The sequence below is a fragment of the Chrysochloris asiatica genome, unplaced genomic scaffold, assembly GCF_000296735.1.
Source record: "Chrysochloris asiatica unplaced genomic scaffold, ChrAsi1.0 scaffold00009, whole genome shotgun sequence".
In the NCBI taxonomy this organism is placed as follows: Eukaryota; Metazoa; Chordata; class Mammalia; order Afrosoricida; family Chrysochloridae; genus Chrysochloris; species Chrysochloris asiatica.
In genome coordinates, this window is record NW_006408527.1 from 15301870 (window position 1) to 15307037 (window position 5168).

Here is a 5168-nt window from a genome sequence, read left to right on the forward strand (position 1 = left end):
AAGGTCCTGAATAAATTTAAAACAGAGGAATTGCCCTTTCTTTGAAATACAGCTGCCTCAGCCAGGTTGGACTTACACAGACTGGGAGTGGTACTTTGGAAAACAATTGTCCCTGCAGGAAGCACACCAAGAAGGCTCTTGACCCTCGACCATGGCCCTTTGGTATGTTAGGATTAAGGGGAAGCACCTGTGTTCCATCTACATCTCTAGTCCCCCAAAGACCTCTGACACCTCATCTGTCTCACACAGGCTACTTTAGCTGCACATCTCTTGGCATTCCTAAGCACTTTGGGTTCCAAGGAGAAGAAGAGGATTCTTGAGTGAGGAGGGTTAACTCAGAGGATGGGAACTAGGGCTTTGTGGGACTGCTGTCCAAAAGTTCTCAGGGAAGCAGTTTCTGAATCCATCCCATGAACTCACCTCAGTCTCTTGGGCTCCTACTGGGTTTGATGGAAGGGCAGAAATAAGCAATGTGGATTTAGCAACCAGAGAAAACAACAATGCAAGCCAACTAGCTGTTGAGAGAAATAAGGGAGTAAGAACAGAGGTAGGGAAGCCTGGGACCTGCTCTGCTTTCTCCTCTACAGTGTTTGCTTTGGATGGCTAGTGTGGGATGGAATTAGCATTTGAGAAGAGAAGAGCTAGAGTCAAACCCTCTATCTGAAATTGTGTCAGAGATACCTCAAGAATCACCCCATATCATCTTCAGGAAATGGAGGGAAGTGAAAGCCAGGTAGCTAATGGGCCTTGCAAGCCTTCCATCGACTCTCCTCCAGCTCAGATAACAAGTCTTGCACACTGTATGAAGCAGACTCAGAACATTCTCTTCTGAAACCGTCTTCCCTTCCCACCCCACTCATGTGCAGATTTAGACATTCAAATTTTAAAACAGAGTGTCAATAATGTGTTGAAATTTCTCTAAACCTATTGCCTGGCTTTTGTACATTCTGAACATATGATAGTGTCTGCAAGACTGTCAGTCGGCACTCCCTATCCCTGACAAATGTCACTGGGGTACTTTTATGCACATAGCAGTTGCTCAAACAAGTAACTGTTGAAAGAATAAATGCACCATTAAAGGCTTGTATGGACGTGTTCTGCTTGCAGAAGGGCAGAGGTGAGTTTCGTCTGGGGCCAGGGCTCCACCCTAGAAATGATTAAGCTGCTTAGATGGGTGTCCTGGGTGTTTGCTCCTGTGTCGGGAGCTCTTCAGCAGTCAGATGCAAAGCAGGCTGGGCAGCTTCTGCACAACACGCAGGCCAAACTGTGCACAGGCTCATGCTACACAAAGGTCAGCAATCCTCAGCATCAACATGTCTAGCTGTGGTCACTTTGGGTTTCTGCCTCTGGACTGACAAATTCCTTTCTGTAGCTTGAAAGAGATGTCTCTTGGATGTGCCAATGGTTGAGCGCTGAATTTCAAAGGTTATTGGTTTCAACACACCCAGAGGCCTGGTATATGCTTCCAAAAGATCACAACTTTGAAAACTTTATGGATGCAGTTCTAGTCTGAAACACATGGGGTCACTATGAGTCGTAATTGACTTGACAGCACCTGGTTGATTTCGGTTACTTTGAAATGCAATGAGCAATGCATGGATAGCCCGGATCTCTGTTTTCACTGTCTTTTCTAACCTCTAGTAACTTTAATTTGGAGCCCTGGTGTGGTGCTGTGGGTTAATGCGCTGGACTGCAAGGTCAGCAGTTCAAGCTCACACTGGAAGCCCTATACAGAGTCGCTATGGGTCAGAACTGACTCAATAGCACTCAACAACAGCAACAGTAATTTTAACTTGCATGGCATTAAAAAAAAAAGTACAGAAGTATCCCAGATTTGGGGTATAATCGACCATGGGGAACTTTAAACAGCTATATTGAAAACGCAGTATTCTTTAAAATTCTGCCTGCCCTAGAGCTCTGCTAGTAACAGTAGTTTCATATGAGTATGTCGTTGTTGTTGTTAAGTGCTGTTGAGTCAGTTCCAAAGCATAGCAACCCCATCTAGGGTTCTTGAAGAGTGACTGGTGGGTTTGAACCACTTACCTTGTGCTTAGCAATCCACTGTTTATCTTATAGCACCACACCAGGACTCCATATGTGAGTATTGTTGTTAAATGCTGTGGAGTCAGTTCTGACTCAGAGCAACCCTGTATAGGGTTTCCGAGGAGTGACTGCTGAGCTTGAACTGCCAACCTTGCAGTTCAGTGCATTAACCCACAGCACCACACGTCCATTTGTAGCTTTTGGCCATGGTCTCATTAAGCAGAAAACCTGTCCCAGAATCTAGGAAACAATCCAAGGGTCAAAGAAGGCATTCTCTCAGTTCAGTATCTAGTTAGCTTCAGATGCTATAAGGCAATAAGGGCTCAGGGCCAAATCAGAACCAGACTAGAGCTAAGCTACCCAAAGGCCCCAAAACAGAAGTAAGACTTCTCCTTTCTTCTCACTTCCTCAAAAAAATCATCCCACAGACCAAAGCCGGCCTAAGAAAACATCCAAACTTCTCAAACAAGCTGCCTCCCTAGAAACTACTCATCATACTTCAACCTTAACGCAAGCTTGGGCCCCTGGCAGATAAAAGTCAGGAGATGCCAAAGGAGATGTCCACCCCCCCAACCCCCCCAAGTACCACTGTGGTGGTTGGTTTTGGGTGGCAACTTGACTAGGCTATGATTCTCAGTAGTTTTGCCAAATACTGCTGTTCCATAATGCAATCTACTATAAACATAATATAATCGTTCCATAATTTAATCTACTGTAATGTGATCAGTCAGTCAGTTGAATGAAAGTTCCTATTGTCATTTGGGTATGATTTGCCTTCAGAGAGTAAATTCAAACACTGCTATTTGGGGAAGAATTTTTTTTCTCTCTCTCATCAGTGGCCTATGGATCTCGGTATGAAAGTTTACAAAAGTCCCCAGTGTACTGTCTCACCTATGGATTCTCAGAAGGATGTTTACAGAAGCTTCCAGCCTGCTGCTAACCAATGGATCTTAGGGCATAAGCCTAAAGAAGTCTCTGACCTACCACCGGACCTACACATTTTGGATTTTCTATCTACTACACTGTGAACCAATCCCTTAGTGGAAAAATTCCATGATCCTCTAAGTCACTGGTTCTGTTCCTCTAGGGAACCCTAAAACAACCATAGATGTCTTCCCACTTCCCTTCTCCAGGATACTAGGACTCCCACACTAGACTGTGAACTAGATGTGTGATAGCTGAAGCTCTGTATGGTTGGATTTCACTCCTCTTGTCTTTCCAATGTCTCATTTCTTGAGTTCCACATCATGGCACCAAGGCCACATTAGAGAGGCTGTACCTACAACACAGCCCTAATAATCCAGAGCAACTGGTATCCAACCATCCTACTGGAACACTTAGAGGTCCTGCTGGGAATGCCCTCAATCTCCGTGTTGAAAATCTCTGAAAGCAATTCATTTTTATTTTTTTCAAAATAAAAAGCACTGACTCATCCAAACTGCATTTTTCAGAGGAAGGATGTCGGCAGACATAAATGAATAATGATAGAATCCCCTGATACCAAAACGATTCCAACTTGATGCTTTTAGAGGCTGACGCTCAGAGCTGAAATAGCCACGAGTTAGGATTTAGTCTGATTTGGGCCTCTCCTTTCTTTTTAGTCTGTTTGTACGATGACACAGAGGTGGGGATCTTTCCAGTCACCAGCCAGGCAGGCTTCTCCTGTTATTAGAGTCCAGTCCTGACTTAGAGATCAGTGAGCTATATTAAGAATCATATTCTGCTCCTTCAAAGTCTAGACAATGTATTTGTAGCTCTGGTTTATCTCAGGGGTTAGAGATCTCAGGGCCCCATGAGCATTTTGTCCTTACATAGCTGAGTTCACTATGACTCATACATAAACCTTTCTTCAATGAAATTAGCAGCCATAATTTGACAGACACTTGGAAAGGGTTGCCCCTAAAGGCACTGGTTGATGGCCAGATCCGGAAGTACACTGAGTTCTAGGTCTTTATGGAAGTATGCATTGAAGTTACGAGTGGGACGTGTTGTTGTTGTTAAGTGCTGTTGAGTCTGTTCTGACCCATAGCGACCCAGTTTAGGGTTTCCAAGGAATGGCTGGTGAACTGGAACACTGACCTTTCTGTTCAAGCTAACTTTGTAGTCCAGCACATTAACCTGCAGTACCACATCAGGACTCAAAAATGAGGATATTAAAAGTATTATTTAAAACGGGGAGCCTGATCCCTGGCAGTGAGCATAGCTTCTCAGATTTACCAATCCCTGACCTCATCTATTTTATATAAACTCCTTACTTTCTGTATTGTGGATGTCTGCAGTTAAAGTTATGTATGCTGCGTTATAGGTACTCTGGCATATGGATCTTAGGCAAAACCATAAAGAGATGGAGTTAAAATATGTTCTGCCAGTTCCACCTCATTCAAAAGATAAGTACTTATCCTTAAATCTCAAAGGGAGAAAAAAGCTACAGACACAGTCTGGAACAATCAGGCACCTGCCCAACTTCTGTGCTGATGACACAAAATAACAGATGCAAAAGAAATCATTAAAAATAAATGAGAAAGAGTTTCCCATGATTCACCAAGGTAGTAGGAGTGTTCTGTTAGTCAGGAAAGCTTAGAACCATTTATCAGCTGCTCCCTAAAATTCAGCATTTAATTATGCCTGGTTAGGAATTTAGGCAGAACAGAAAGTGTTTCAACATGACCAGCTGCTACACATCCAAACTGCTTCCTAGTTAAAATTTGTATTTAACCTTTTTTGTTGCTCACACAATGCACCCCATTCTTAACAGATTAAATGCCATGAAAACTAAAATGTTAATAAGGTTAGTCAGTCAATTTGTCTGCCTCAAACCTCTTAATGCTCTTAGGAATAGTGGTGGTGGTGGTGATGTGCTGTGGAGTCAGTTCTGACTCATTTGACCCTGTATAGGGTTTCCGAGGCTGTAAATCTTTATGGGAGCAGAAAGCCTCATCTTTCTCCAGCGGAACAGCTGGTAGTTTAGAACTGCAGACCATGAGAGATTAGCAGCCTGACTCACAACCACTATGCTACCAGAGATCTTTCACTTAGGAATAAAGCATGCTAATAAGGCATAGATCCAAGACTTAGGGATTGCACCTTAATATAAAGAAAACAAAAATTCTCACAACTGGGGGAAC